This window comes from Triticum aestivum, chromosome 3B (assembly GCF_018294505.1).
Source record: "Triticum aestivum cultivar Chinese Spring chromosome 3B, IWGSC CS RefSeq v2.1, whole genome shotgun sequence".
Classification (NCBI taxonomy): domain Eukaryota; kingdom Viridiplantae; phylum Streptophyta; class Magnoliopsida; order Poales; family Poaceae; genus Triticum; species Triticum aestivum.
Genome location: NC_057801.1, coordinates 94454109 through 94471293, shown reverse-complemented (window position 1 = coordinate 94471293; position 17185 = coordinate 94454109).

Here is a 17185-nt window from a genome sequence, read left to right as displayed (position 1 = left end):
GGTTGTCTCTAATGCCTAACCCATGAACGATATTGGTAATTTGATAAGAGACATCATGGTACGTGCAATATCCAATAGGGTGCAACTATGATGTTCGGACACACCATCACACTTTGATGTTCCAGGCGGTATTAATTGTGAAACAATTTCCATAATGTCTTAATTGCGTGCCAAACCTCGTAACTCAGATACTCATCTCTATGATCATATCATATACATTTTATCCTCTTGTCACGATGATCTTCAACTTCACTCTGAAATTACTTGAATCATTCAATAATTCAGACTTGTGTTTCATCAAGTAATATACCCAGTATCTACTCAAATCATCCGTGAAGTAAGAACATAGCGATATCCACTGCGTGCCTCAGCACTCATTGGACTGCACACATCAAAATGTATTACTTCCAACAAGTTGCTATCTTGTTCCATCTTACTGAAACCGAGGCTTTTCAGTCATCTTGCCCATGTGGTATTGTTTGCATATCTCAAGTGATTCAAAATCAAGTGAGTCCAAACAATCCATCTTGAATGGAGTTTCTTCATGCGTATACACCAATAGACATGGTTCGCATATCTCAAACTTTTCAAAAACGAGTGAATCCAAAGATCCATCAACATGGAGCTTCTTCATGCGTTTTATACCATTATGACTTACATGGCAGTGCCACAAGTAATTGGTACTATCATTACTATCTTATATCTTTTGGCATGAAAATGTGTGTCACTACGATCGAGATTCAATAAACCATTCCTTTAGGTGCAAGACCATTGAAGGTATTATTCAAATAAATAGAGTAACCATTATTCTCCTTAAATGAATAACCGTATTGCGATAGACATAATCCAATCATGTCTATGCTCAACGCAAACACCAAATGACAATTATTCAGGTTTAATACTAATCTTGATGGTAGAGGGAGCGTGTGATGTTTGATCATATCAAACTTGGAAACACTTCCAACACTTATCGTCAGCTCACCTTCAGCTAGTCTCCGTTTATTCCGTAGCTTTTATTTCGAGTTACTAACACTTAGCAATCGAACCGGTATCCAATACCCTGGTGCTAGTAGGAGTACTACTAAAGTACACATTAACATAATGTATATCCAATATACTTCTATCGACCTTGCCAGCCTTCTCATCTACCAAGTATCTAGGGTAATCCTGCTCCAATGGTTGTTCCCCTTATTACAGAAGCACTTAGTCTTGGGTTTGGGTTCAACCTTGGGTTTCTTCACTAGAGCAGCAACTGATTTGCCGTTTCATGAAGTATCCCTTCTTGCCCTTCTTGAAACTAGTGGTTTCACCAACCATCAACAATTGATGCTCCTTCTTGATTTCTACTTTCGCGGTGTCAAACATCGCGAATACCTCAAGGATCATCATATCTATCCCTGATATGTTATAGTTCATCACGAAGCTCTAGCAGCTTGGTGGCAATGACTTTGGAGAAACATCACTATCTCATCTGGAAGATCAACTCCCACTCGATTCAAGTGATTGTTGCACTCAGACAATCTGAGCACAAGCTCAATGATTGAGCTTTTCTCCCTTAGTTTGCCGGCTAAGAAAATCGTCGGAGGTCTTATACCTCTTGACGTGGGCACGATCCTGAAATCCCAATTTCAGCCCTCGAAACATCTCATATGTTCCACGACGTTTCGAAAACGTCTTTGGTGCCTCAACTCTAAACCGTTTAACTGAACTATCACATAGTTATCAAAACGTGTATGTCTGATGTTCGCAACATCCACAGACGATGTTTGGGGTTCAGCACACTGAGCGGTGCATTAAGGACATAAGCTTTCTATTGTCCGCATAATCGCTACTCGCAACTTTCAACTATATTTTCTCTAGGAACATATCTAAACAGTGGAACTAAAGCGCGAGCTTACGACATAATTTGCAAAGATCTTTTGACTATGTTCAGGATAATTAAGTTCATCTTATGAACTCCCACTCAGATAAACATCCCTCTAGTCATCTAAGTGATTACATGATCTGAGTCAACTAGGCTGTGTCCGATCATCACGTGAGACGGACTAGTCATCATCGGTGAACATCTTCATGTTGATCGTATCTACTATACGACTCATGCTTGACCTTTTGGTCTCTTGTGTTCCGACGCCATGTCTGTACATGCTAGGCTCGTCAAGTCAACCTAAGTGTTTCGCGTGTGTAAATCTGGCTTACACCCGTTGTATGTGAACGTAAGAATCTATCACACCCGATCATCACGTGGTGCTTCGAAACGACGAACTTTCGCAATGGTGCACAGTTAGGGGGGCACTTTCTTGAAATTTTAATGAGGGATCATCTTATTTACTACCGTCGTTCTAAGCAAATAAGATGTATAAACATGATAAACATCACATGCAATCAAATAGTGACATGATATGGCCAATATCATATTGCTCCTTTTGATCTCCATCTTCGGGGCTCCATGATCATCATCGTCACCGGCATGACACCATGATCTCCATCATCATGATCTCCATCATCGTGTCTCCATGAAGTTGTCTCGCCAACTTATTACTTCTACTACTATGGCTACCGGTTAGCAATAAAGTAAAGTAATTACATGGCGTTGTTCAATGACACGCATGTCATACAATAAATTAAGACAACTCCTATGGCTCCTGCCGGTTGTCATACTCATCGACATGCAAGTCGTGATTCCTATTACAAGAACATGATCAATCTCATACATCACATATCATTCACCACATTCTTCTTGGCCATATCACATCACATAGCATACCCTGCAAAAACAAGTTAGACGTCCTCTAATTGTTGTTTGCATGTTTTACGTGGCTGCTATGGGTTTCTAGCAAGAACGTTTCTTACCTACGCAAAAACCACAACGTGATATGTCAATTGCTATTTACCCTTCATAAGGACCCTTTTCATCGAATCCATTCTGACTAAAGTGGGAGAGACTGGCACCCGCTAGCCACCTTATGCAACTAGTGCATGCCAGTCGGTGGAACATGTCTCATGTAAGTGTACGTGCGGTCCGGGCCGCTTCATCCCACAATGCCGCCGAATCAAGATTGGACTAGTAACGGTAAGCATATTGAACAAAATCAACGCCCACAACTACTTTGTGTTCTACTTGTGCAAAGAATCTACGCAATAGACCTAGCTCATGATGCCACTGTTGGGGAACGTAGCAGAAATTCAAAAGTTTTCCTACGTGTCACCAAGATCTATCTATGGAGAAACCAGCAACGATGGGAAGGAGAGTGCATCTACATACCCTTGTAGATCGCTAAGCGCAAGCGTTCAAGAGAACGGGGTTGAAGGAGTCGTACTCGTCGTGATCCAAATCACCGGACATCCTAGTGCCGAACGGACGGCACCTCTGCGTTCAACACACGTACAGCCCGGTGACGTCTCACATGCCTTGATCCAGCAAGGAGAGAGGGAGAGGTTGAGGAAGACTCCATCCAGCAGCAGCACAACGGCGTGGTGGTGGTGGAGGAGCGTGGCAATCCTGCAGGGCTTCGCCAAGCACCGCGGGAGAGGAGGAGTACTTGGGAGAGGGGAGGGCTGCGCCAGAACTTGTGGTGCGGCTGCCCTCCCACCCCCCACATATATATAGGGGCAAGGGAGAGGGGGGGCGGCCCCCTCAGATCTAATCTGAGGAGGGGCGGCGGCCAAGGGGGGAGGAGTGCCTCCCAAGTCAAGTGGAGGCCCTCCCCCCTTAGGGTTTTCCCTCTCCCATGCGCATGGGCCTTGGGGGGGCTGGTGCCCCTGGCCCATTAAGGCTAGGGCGCCCCCTACAGCCCATGCTACTATATTGGACGTGGTGGAACAATTTCCGGACCTCCGGACCCCTCCGAAATCCTCCGGAACCTTCTGGAAGCTTCCCGGTACAATACCGAAAAAACCCAAACTTTTTCCGGAACCCGAACAACAACTTTCCATGTATAAATCTTTACCTTTGGACCATTCCGGAACTCCTCGTGACGTCTGGGATCTCATCCGGGACTCCGAACAACATTCGGTAACCACATACAAACTTCCTTTATAACCCTAGCATCATCGAACCTTAAGTGTGTAGACCCTACGGGTTCGGGAACCATGCAGACATGACCGAGACGTTCTCCAGTCAATAACCAACAGCGGGATCTGGATACCCATGTTGGCTCCCACATGTTCCACGATGATCTCATCGGATGAACCACGATGTCAAGGACTCAATCGATCCCGTATACAATTCCCTTTGTCTAGCGGTATAGTACTTGCCCGAGATTCGATCGTCGGTATACCGATACCTTGTTCAATCTCGTTACCGACAAGTCTCTTTACTCGTTCCGTAACACATCATCCCGTGATCAACCCCTTGGTCACATTGTGCACATTATGATGATGTCCTATCGAGTGGGCCTAGAGATACCTCTCCGTTTACTGGAGTGAAAAATCCCAGTCTCGATTCGTGCCAACCCAAAAGACACTTTCAGAGATACATGTAGTGCACCTTTATAGCCACCCAGTTACGTTGTGACGTTTGGTACACCCAAAGCATTCCTACGGTATCCTGGAGTTGCACAATCTCATGGTCTAAGGAAATGATACTTGACATTAGAAAAGCTTTAGCATACGAACTACGATCTTTGTGCTAGGCTTAGGATTGGGTCTTGTCCATCACATCATTCTCCTAATTATGTGATCCCGTTATCAACGACATCCAATGTCCATGGTCAGGAAACTGTAACCATCTATTGATCAATGAGCTAGTCAACTAGAGGCTTACTAGGGACATGGTGTTGTCTATGTACCCACACATGTATCTGAGTTTCCTATCAATACAATTATAGCATGGATAATAAATGATTATCTTGAACAAGGAAATATAATAATAACTAATTTATTATTGCCTCTAGGGCATATTTCCAACAAAGATACGCCTTTTGGATGCCACTTGAAGGAAGTTACTAGATACCAGAACATTGGAATACCAAGCTTCACCGGGACCTACATCGCCACTTTACCAGAAGAGGAGCGTTGGATGATTCGAGTCCAAGTTCCAGGAAGGACGTTCATGCCAGTCACTAAGCCCATAGAGTTTTCCTTTGATGCACCACCCTGGAGTCTAGGAAAGAGCATGGCAGCCCACATCACCATGGGATGCATTGGAGAAGTTTACCACAAGGATCTCAAGGATACTATCTACCAGATTTGTGGGCGTCGAGACTAGCAATGAGAGATGATCAGTACCAGGAAGGATAGATCTATTGCAGCTTTCATCCAGGAGTTAAACCAGCACATTCATCGCCAGGAGAACCAGATGTGTGCAGGCATGATAGATCTGAAGAAGGCAATGACCAGGATCACGGAGCTGGAGGAAGAACTCAAGTCCACAAGCGATGGATATGAGGAGGAAATCGAAACATTATTGGAGAAGAATGACAACCTGATAAAGAAAATCGGAGTATTCATGGGAGACCCCGCGCCAAGAGGAGAAGACGACGATTCTACCTGTCCGGAGAACTACATCATCATCGACGACACCGATTCAGACCCTAACGATAGTGATGATGACTATGTTGATGAAGCTGGAGCAGATATCATGGAGTCTTCGACCAATCAAATTTTCTAGTCGACCACCATATCAGTAGTAGTATTCCCCCATGTATATAGCATAGTCCGAGCACTTTTGTAATGATAGTTAGATTGATGTACGCCCTTGTGTGAATTGATTGAAGTGATATGATTGTGTTTATCTCATGTGCATATGGGTAGGTGTTTTTCTCTCTAGACCTCATTCTATTCTATATTCTCATCTTTTCTCAACCCTCAGATGCCTCCGAGACGCGACAAGGGATTTGCTTTCCCACCATAGCTCACTCAGTTGATCCAGCAGCAGAATGCATTGATGCAGATACTAGTCCAGAACTAGAATCAGGGGAACAACAACAACAACAACCCACCACCACCACCACCAGTTGACCACTTAGCCCGTTTCTTAAGGCTAAATCCGCCGGTGTTCTCCAGTAGCACCGAGCCGATAGTTGCAGATGATTGGCTCCACAAGATTGGAAGGGAGTTGACCACTGCAGGATGCATAGATGTGGAGAGGGTGCGTTTTGCCGCACATCAGCTTGATGGACCCACAGCATCATGGTGGGAGAATTCCACAGCCACGTACCCCATCGACACTGTCACATGGGACCAGTTTCAGCAGGCTTTCCGTACTGCCCATGTTTCAGCAGGAGCTATGGCCATAAAGAAGCGTGAGTTCCACAACTTGCGCCAAGGAGGATGTGCAGTTGGCCAGTATGTGGATGGTTTTAGTAAGTTAGCACATTATGCCCCAGATGATGTTGCTACGGATGCAGCTAAGCAGGAGAAGTTTCTGGAAGGACTGAATGATGAGCTGAGCACGCAGTTGATGGTGGCAACCTTCAAAAACTACCAGGAGTTGGTAGATAGAGCTCTCATGATTGAAGCGAAGCAGCAGCAGATTGATAACCGTAAGATGAAGTATGGACAAGGGAAGTACAATTCTGGAGCTCAGCAGAAGCCTCGTTTTACCCGAACTCAGGAGGACCGTTTCAGCATAACCATGGAGGTCACAATCACAATGGAGGAAGTTCGCACAAACATAGTGGGCCCAAGAATGGCAATGGGAATGGAAGAAGCAACAGTCAGAACCGTACCAACCCATCAACACCAGCCAAGAGGGATCTAAGCCACATTACCTATTTCAAGTGCCAGAAGACTAGACATTTTGCCACTGAATGTCCTGAAGCAAAGAATGGAAATGGCAATGGAAGCTCTGCGAAGAAGCCCAGCCCTTTCAATAGGGGATAGGTGAACCACGTTAACGTGGAGGAGGTAGAAGCCCAGCCAGATGCAGTAATTGGTAAGTTTTTAGTTAAGTCATTTACTGCAATCGTTCTTTTTAATAGTGGTGCATCGCATTCATACATATCAAGGGGATTTGTGGATAAGTATAAACTGCCCACCAAAGTTCTTAGAACACCTATGTTAGTAAGCTCACCTGGAGCGGAGTATATGGCAAGTCAAGGATGTATTTAGATTCCATTGACCATAGGGAGGCATGTTTTCCCCTCAGACCTGATAATTATGGAGTTGCAAGGTTTGGATGTAATTCAGGGTATGGATTGGCTATCGATGTATGGAGGAAACATCGATTGCGCCAGTAAGTCGATTTTACTCACCACCCTAGAAGGAAGAAGGATCAAGTATGTATCTCGGCATGAGCCGAAGAGGACTCAAGTGAATTCCTTATCAGGAGTTGTACAGGAGGAGGTACCAGTGGTGAATGATTTCCCTGATGTATTTCCAGAAGAGTTGCCAGGCATGCCACCGGATAGAGACATTGAGTTTTTGATTGAGATTTTGCCAGGCATAGGGCCAATATCTAAGAGACCGTACAGGATGCTCGCAGAGGATTTGGAGGAAATTAAGAAACAGATTAAGGAGTTACTAGATAAAGGTTATATTCGCCCAAGTTCGTCACCTTGGGGATCACCCGTGCTTCTCGTGGAGAAGAAGGATGGATCGTTGAGAATGGTTGTTGATTATCGAGGATTGAATGAAGTAACGATCAAGAACAAGTACCCAGTGCTGATGATCAACGATTTGTTTGACCAGTTGCAAGAAGCTAAAGTATTTACCAAGATTGATCTACGATCAGGATACCACCAGCTAAAGATTCGAGAGCAGGATATACCTAAGACAGCTTTTACGACAAGGTACGGGCTATATGAGTATACCGTTATGTCATTTGGTCCGACTAACGCACCTGCCTATTTCATGAACATGATGAACAAGGTGTTTATGGAATTTTTGGATAAGTTCATCGTAGTGTTCATTGATGATATTCTGGTCTACTCGAAGAATGAAGAGGAGCATAAGGAGCATTTGCGTTTGGTACTTGGATAGCTCCGAGAACATTAGCTATATGCCAAGTTCAACAAGTGTGAGTTTTGGTTAAAGGAAGTTGGATTCCTCGGACATGTTATATCCGGAGAAGGAATAGCAGTAGACCCCACCAAAGTTGTCACTGTGACAAATTGGGAAGCACCCACGTTAGTTGGAGAGATCCGGAGTTTTCCTGAACTCGCAGGATACTATCGGAGGTTCATGGAGAATTTCTCGAAAATTGCAAAACCCATGACGGAATTGTTGAAGAAGGAGACCAAATTCAAATGGACTGAGGAATGTGAGGCCAGCTTTCAGGAGTTGAAGAAACGTTTGGTTATGTCACCAGTGTTGATCCTGCCAGATCAGCGCAAGGATTATGAAGTATATTGCGATGCTTCCCGTCGAGGACTTGGAGCAGTGCTTATGCAGGAGGGAAGAGTTGTTTCTTATGCCTCACGACATCTTAAGCCCCATGAGTTGAATTATGCTACACATGATTTGGAGTTAGCAGCCGTAGTGCACGCGTTGAAGACATGGAGACATTTTCTCATCGGAAACCATTGTGAGGTGCACACGAATCATAAGAGTTTGAAGTATATCTTCACGCAGAAGGAGCTGAATCTCAGGCAAAGGAGATGGTTGGAACTCATCAAGGATTATGACATGAGGTTGCACTATCATCCTGGGAAGGCTAACATAGTAGCCGATGCGTTGGGCCGCAAGAGTCATGTCAACACACTCATGACCGGAGAGTTACCCAAGGAGTTAGCAGAGTATCTTCGTGAGCTATGTTTGGAGATAGTTCTGAGAGGCTATGTAGCAGCATTGGAGATTCAGTCTACCTTGATGGATAAGATCAGAGAAGCTCAGAAGGTGGACAAGGAGATCGCCGAGATAAAGCAAAGGATGAGCAAAGGAAAAGCTAAGGGATTTCATGAGGATGAGCACGATACCTTATGGTTTGAGGACCGCGTATATGTGCCTAATGATCCAGAGATCAGGAAGTTGATTTTGTAAGAGGCCCATGATTCGCCGTATTCGATTCACCCAGGAAAATACCAAGATGTATCTGGATTTGAAGGATAGTTTCTGGTGGACCGGAATGAAGAAGGATATTACGGAGTATGTAGCAGTTTGTGATGTATGTCAGAGAGTGAAGGCAGAGCATCAGAAGCTAGCAGGTTTGCTACAGCCATTGTCGATACCCGAATGGAAGTGGGATAAGCTAGGCATGGATTTTATCACGGGATTGCCTAGAACCCGCTCAGGCTATGACTCGATATGGGTTGTAGTCGATCATTTAACGAAGGTAGCTCATTTCATCCCATTGAAGACCACCTACACCAGTACTAAGTTGGCAAAGATATACATGACCAGGATAGTATGTCTGCATGGAGTTCCGAGGACCATTGTATCAGATAGAGGAACCCAGTTTACCTCAAAGTTCTGGAATCAGTTGCACGAAACTTTGGGTACCAGGCTAGAGTTCAGTACATCCTTCCATCCACAGACAGATGGACAGACCGAGAGAGTCAATCAGATTCTAGAGGACATGTTGAGAGCTTGTGCGTTAGACTATGGATCTAGTTGGGACGACAATTTGCTATATGCAGAGTTCTCTTACAACAACAATTATCAATCCAATTTGAAGATGGCCCCTTTCGAAGCTTTGTACGGAAGGAGATGCAGGACACCGTTGCTATGGGATGAAGTTGGAGACTGTCAGTTGTTTGGACTAGATTTGATTAAAGAGTCTGAAGGTAAGGTTAAGCTAATTCACGATAGGCTCAAGGTAGCCCAGTCCAAGCAGAAGAGCTATGCGGATTCTAAATGCAAGGAGACAGTTTATGAAGTCAGAGACAGAGTTTATCTTCGAGTGTCCCCACTCCGAGGAGTGAAGCGTTTTGGAGTTAAAGGAAAGTTAGCACCACGATTTGTGGGACCATACAAGGTTTTGGAACGTATGGGAGAAGTTTCTTACAAGTTGGAATTGCCCGAAGGATTGTCAGGAGTTCATGATGTGTTCCACGTTTCCCAGTTGTAGAAGTGCCACGCAGAGATGGCCGATATGTCTCTGAGAGATACAGTGCCACTGGAAGCGATTCAGTTGGATAGCGATTTGACCTACGAGGAGAAACCAGTCAAGATTCTCGAGTTTGCCAACCGAGTCACACGCAGCAAGGTTATCAAGTTCTGCAAAGTTCAGTGGAGCCACCATACCGAGGATGAAGCCACCTAGGAGCGAGAGGAAGACCTACGGAAGGACCACCCTCACCTATTTTCTAGCCAACCCAAATCTCGAGGGCGAGATTCATCTTAAGGGGGGTAGGTTTGTAACATCTCAAATTTTCAATTTGGAATGTTATACGTTAGATCATCATTGCATATCATATTTTATTGCATTTTGGCTTGATCCTAGAAATTCTACGCAACTCAAGGACCCACGGAGAGAGTTGGGGATTTCGTTATTTTCATATTTGAGTTTTCTCAAATTTTGAAACGAGGATCATTTGATTTTAATTATTTTTCTTCGTATATTTCTTTTATAAAAATAAAAGAGAGGGAATAAATGACTTTCCCAAAATAAAGAAATATTGGGGATTTAATATTAAAATCAAATAAGGCTTTATTCGGAGTTTTATCGCTATTCTAATTGAATTAGGAAAAATGTGCGTTTTTCAAAATTGCATTTTGGGCCTAAATAAATGTTCACTTTGTTCGTTAGATTTTTAGAGGATGGAGAAAATTTATTTCAGGATTTTTAGAGTCTGTTTAGTATTTCTTTTATTTGTTTTCCGCAGAATTATTTAAAAAAAATGAACCGACTCCGGGTCGTAACCGGCTAGGACTCCGCCCAGCCGGCTTCTTATGAGCCGCCGCCCTGAGCACCGCAGCCCACCAGCCCACCCGCGCCAAAACCCTAACCCTAAGCTGCGACCGCCGCCGCCACCCGCCGACGCCGCTGGCTCGTCGTCGACCGCCGCCGCCGGAGCCCCGTTGCCCCGCCGCCGCCTCACCGGACCCGCCGGAGGTAGCTGCCGCCGCCGCGGTTTTCTATACGAAAACCGTCGATTTTTTTAGAAATCCTGGTTTATTTTTTTAATAGATTGGTTTTATTTTTCCCGGTTTAGTTATTTAGCGAACGCCCGTTCGTTCGTTCGTTTTAGCGAACGATTTTCACCGTTTAGCCGCACACAGCTAACGTTCGTTTGTTAGCCTGTTAGTCAGTTTTTCTTTTTCCAGGGTTTTCTGCGATTATTTTTGATCGCGATTTCTGCCCTGATTTTCGTTGCTTCATTTGATTTGATTCTTTTTGCAAACCAGAGTTCTTAAGTTGAACATTTTGGTTAGATCTCTTATTTGAGTTTTACCCGTGTTTCTAGTTGAGTGCTTATTGTATGCTTGTTTGTTTGCGATAGAGTACCCGGAGTGCGAAGCGTGCTACTACGAGTCTCTAGGTTTCACAGAACATCAGCAAGGCAAGTAACACTTTGATCATATCTCTTTACTACCCAATTTTATTGCATTAGATCAATCCTCAAACAATTGCATGACTAGGATCTGTTTAATATGTGGGTTTTGGGTAGTAGATGAGGTAGTACCTATTGTCCTGTTTAGTTATCAAACATTTGGGAGTTACTTCTACGTTTGCTTATATTGCTATGCTATGCTAGTAGATGTGGATTGGGTGAGTGTATCCATGACAGATGTGAGTGTTGTCAATTAATGGTTAACATAAGGTGGCTACTTTAATTCACATCTGGGTGGGTTGAGCCACCTGGGGAACCCAGTGTTGCCTGTATTTTTGGAAATCCCGGGGTATCGTGTGATTCTCCTATGGACCGCCACCCAGGCTCAAAGGGATCATAAGATTATTCATGCTAGAAACTTCTGTGTGCGGCCACAAGCTATTATGGGCTCTAGCATAGTTGAGTACGTTGCAAGACCGCTTCCAGTGGTGGGCTAGCAGATGTAGGGGAAAGTAGGTGTAACTGTCCACCCAGAGTAAAGAGTTATTGTTTCAGAAAGACTGTGTCTCGTTTCTCCGACCATGGATGTATTCGAGTCTTGTGGGGAAAAGTGCGCAAACCTCTAGAGAGTGTACAAACTAATCATGGTTAGCCGTGTCCCCGGTTATGGACATTTTGAGTATCTAGTTCCTGGATTATCATGTTGATCTCATCATGTTACTTAATTTAATTTTGATTGGGTTTAAAGATGATGCTTAATTGGGATTGAGTTGGAGGAACCTTCTCAATGTTTAACAACCACCATGATAGTTAAATAAAATTTATTCCTTTGTTGTAGGGAAAAATTGGCTTTATGCAAAACTGTAGCCATAGAGCTTTCCACCAGCCATATATGCATGTAGTGATAGCATTATTCTCTTCATTACTCTCTATGTGTTACATTGCCAGCATATTCCATGTGCTGACCCGTTCCGGGCTGAAACGTTCATGTTGCAGACTTTTCAGACAACGAGTAAGGTGCCTTAGGTCGTGATCTTTCACTCAGTGATGCCGTTGGAGTTGATGGACTCACTTTATCTTCCAAGACTTCCGATGTTATCGTTTTTAGATGGCCTTAAGCCATATTTATTTTAATAAGTTCTCTTTTGAGACATTTGATGTAATAAGTGTGTGATTGCTACTCTGTTATAAATCTTCAAGTACTGTGCGTGTCAGCATTACCGATGCAGGGATGACACTGATGCACAGATATCAGACTGTTTGAGGTCTGGTCGCTACAGTTCCTCCTGTATCCGGAGTTGCATAATCTCATAGTCAAAGGAATATGTATAAGTCATGAAGAAAGCAACAACAATAAAACTTAACGATCATTTATGCTAAGCTAACAAATGGGTCTTGTCCATCACATCATTCTCCTAATGATGTGATCCCACTCATCAAATAACAACACATGTCTATGGTTAGGAAACATAACCATCTTTGATAAACGAGCTAGTCAAGTAGAGGCATACTAGGGATACTTTGTTTTGTCTATGTATTCACACATGTACTAAGTTTCCGGTTAATACAATTCTAGCATGAATAATAAACATTTATCATGAAATAAGGAAATAAATAATAACTTTATTATTGCCTCTAGGGCATATTTCCTTCAGTCTCCCACTTGCACTAGAGTCAATAATCTAGTTCACATTGTCATGTGATTTGACACCAATTGTTCACATATTTATGTGATTAGTTCACATCGCCATGTGACTAACACCCACAGGGTTTACTAGAGCCAATAATATAGTTCACATCGCAATGTGATTAACACCCAAATAGTACTAAGGTGTGATCATGTTTTTCTCGTGAGAGAAGTTTAGTCAACGGGTCTGTCACATTTAGAGCGTATGTATTTTGCAAATATTCTATGTCTACAATGCTCTGCACGGAGCTACTTTAGCTAATTGCTCCCACTTTCAATATGTATCCAGATTGAGACTTAGAGTCATCTGGATTGGTGTAAAAGCTTGCATCGACGTAAATTTTTATGACGAGCTCTTTTATCACCTCCATAATCGAGAATTATTTCCTTAGTCCTCACTAAGGATAATCTTGATCGCTGTCCAGTGATCTACTCCTAGATCAGAATTGTACTCCCTTGCCAAACTCAGGGCAGGGTACACAATAGGTCTGATACACAACACAACATACTTTATAGAACCTATGACTGTGGCATAGGGAATGACTTTCATTCTCTTTCTATTTTCTACCGTGGTCGGGCTTTGAGTCTTACTCAACTTTATACCTTGTAATACAGGCAAAAACCCTTTCTTTGACTAATCCATTTTGAACTTCTTCAAAACTTTACCAAGGTATGTTCTTTGTGAAAGTCCAATTAAGCGTCTTGATCTATCTATAGATCTTGATGCCCAATATGTAAGTAGCTTCACCGAGGTCTTTCATTGAAAAACTCTTATTCAAGTATCCCTTTATGCTATCCAGAAATTCTATATTATTTCCAATCAACAACATGTCATCCACATATAATATTAAAAATGCTATAGAGCTCCCACTCACTTTCTTGTAAATACAGGCTTCACTGCAAGTCTGTATAAAACTATATGCTTTGATCAATTCATTAAGTCGTATATTCCAACTCTGAGATGCTTGCACCAGTCCATAGATGGATCGCTGGAGCTTGCACTCCTTGTTAGTACCTTTAGGATTGACAAAACCTTCTAGTTGCATCATATACAATTCTTCTTTAAGAAATATCCATTTAAGGAATGTAGTTTTGACATCCATTTGCCAGATTTCATAAAATATGGCAACTACTAACATGATTTGGACGGATTTAAGCATCGCTACAATTGAGAAAATCTCATTGTAGTCAACACCTTGAACTTGTCGAATACCTTTTTGCGACAAGTCGAGCTTTGTAGATAGTAACACTACTATCAGTATATGTCTTCCTCTTGAAGATCCATTTATTTAATATGGCTTGCCGGTCATCGGGCAAGTCCACCAAAGTCCACACTTTGTTCTCATACATGGATCCCATCTCAGATTTCATGGCCTCAAGCCATTTCACGGAATCTGGGCTCATCATCGCTTCCTCATAGTTCGTAGGTTCATCATGGTCTAGTAACATGACTTCCAGAATAGGATTACTGAACACTCTGGTGCGGAACGTACTCTGGAAGACCTACGAGGTTCTATAGTAACTTGATCTGAAGTTTCATGATCATCATCATTAGCTTCCTCACTAATTGGTGTAGGAATCACTGGAACTGATTTCTGTGATGAACTACTTTCCAGTTCGGGAGAAGGTACAGTTACCTCATCAAGCTCTACTTTCCTCCCACTCACTTCTTTCGAGAGAAACTCCTTCTCTAGAAAGGATCCATTCTTAGCAACGATCTTGCCTTCGGATCTGTGATAGAAGGTGTACCCAACAGTTTCCTTTGTGTATCCTATGAAGACACATTTCTCCGATTTGGGTTCAAGCTTATCAGGTTGAAGCTTTTTCACATCAGCATCACAGCCCCAAATTTTAAGAAACGACAACTTTGGTTTCTTGCTAAACCACAGTTCATAAGGCGTCATCTCAACGGATTTCGATGGTGCCCTATTTAATGTGAATGCGGCTATCTCTAATGTATAACCCCAAAACGACAGTGGTAAATTGGTAAGATACATCATAGCTCGCACCATATCCAATAAAGTGCGGTTACGATGTTCGGACACACCATTACGCTGTGGTGTTCCATGTGGCGTGAGCTGTGAAACTATTCCACATTGTTTTAAATGAAGGACAAACTCGTAACTCAAATATTCTCCTCTATGATCAGACAGTAGAAACTTTATTTTCTTGTTACGATGATTCTCCACTTCACTCTGAAATTCTTTGAACTTTTCAAATGTTTCAGAGTTGTGTTTCATTAAGTAGATATACCCATATCTGCTCAAATCATCTGTGAAGGTCAAAAAATAACGACACCCGCCATGAGCCTCAATACTCATTGGACCGCATACATCAGTATGTATTATTTCCAATAAGTCAGTAGCTCGTTCCATTGTTCCAGAGAACGGAGTTTTAGTCATCTTGCCCATAAGGCACGGTTCGCAAGCATCAAATGATTCATAATCAAGTGATTCCAAAAGTCCATGTTTTTGGAGTTTCTTCATGCGCTTTACACCGATATGACCCAAACGGCAGTGCCACAAATATGTTGCACTATCATTATCAACTTTGCATCTTTTGGCATCAATATTATGAATATGTGTATCACTATGATCAAGATTCAATAAACCATTAACATTGGGTGTATGACTATAGAAGGTTTTATTCATGTAAATAGAATAACAATTTATTCTCTGTCTTAGATGAATAATCGTATCACAATAAACATGATCTAATCATATTTATGCTCAACGCAAACACCAAATAACATTTATTTAGGTTCAACACTAATCTCGAAAGTATAGGGAGTGTGCAATGATGATCATATCAATCTTGGAACCACTTCCAACACACATCGTCACTTCACCCTCAACTAGTCTCTATTTATTCTATAACTCCTATTTTGAGTTACTAATCTTAGTAATCGAACAAGTATCAAATACCCAGGGGCTACTATAAACACTAGTAAGGTACACATCAATAACCTGTATATCAAATATACCCTTGTTCACTTTTGCCATCCTTCTTATCCACCAAATATTCAGGGCATTTCCGCTTCCAGTGTCCATTTCCTTTGCAGTAGAATCACTCAGTTTCAGGCTTTGGTCCAGCTTTGGGCTTCTTCACGGGAGTGACAACTTGCTTGCCATTTTACTTATAGTTCCCTTTCTTTCCCTTTTCCCATTTCTTGAAACTAGTGGTCTTGTCAATCATCAACACTTGATGCTCTTTCTTGATTTTACCTTCATCGATTTCAACATCATGAAGAGCTTGGGAATCGTTTTCGTCATCCCTTGCATACTATAGTCCATCACAAAGTTCCAGTAACTTGGTGATGGTGACTAGAGAACTTTATCAATCACTATCTTATCTGGAAGATTAACTCCCAATTGACTCAAGTGATTGTAGTACCCAGACATTCTGAGCACATGCTCACTAGCTGAGCAATTATCCTCCATCTTTTAGGCAAAGTACTTGTCAGAAGTCTCATACCTCTTGACATGGACATGAGTCTGAAATACCAATTTCAGCTCTTGGAACATCTCATATGCCATGTGATGTTTCAAAAAACATTTTTGAAGTCCCGGTTCTAAGCCGTAAAGCATGGTGCACTAAACTATCAAGTAGTCATCATATTGAGCTAGCCAAACGTTCATAACGTCTACAGCTGCTCCTGCAATAGGTCTGTCACCTAGCGGTGCATCAAGGACATAATTCTTCTATGCAACAATGAGGATATACCTCAGATCACGGACCTAGTCCGCATCATTGCTACTATCATCTTTCAACTTAATTTTCTCTAGGAACATATAAAAAACACAGAGAAGCTATAACGCGACCTATTGATCTACAACATAATTTGCAAAATACTATCTGGACTAAGTTCATGATAAATTAAAGTTTAATTAATCATATTACTTAAGAACTCCCACTTAGATAGACATCCCTCTAATCATCTAAGTGATCACGTGATCCAAATCAACTAAACCATGTCCGATCATCACGTGAGATGGAGTAGTTTTCAATGGTGAACATCACTATGTTGATCATATCTACTATATGATTCACGCTCGACCTTTCGGTCTAAAGTGTTCCGAGGACATATCTGCATATTCTAGGCTCATCAAGTTTAACCTGAGTATTC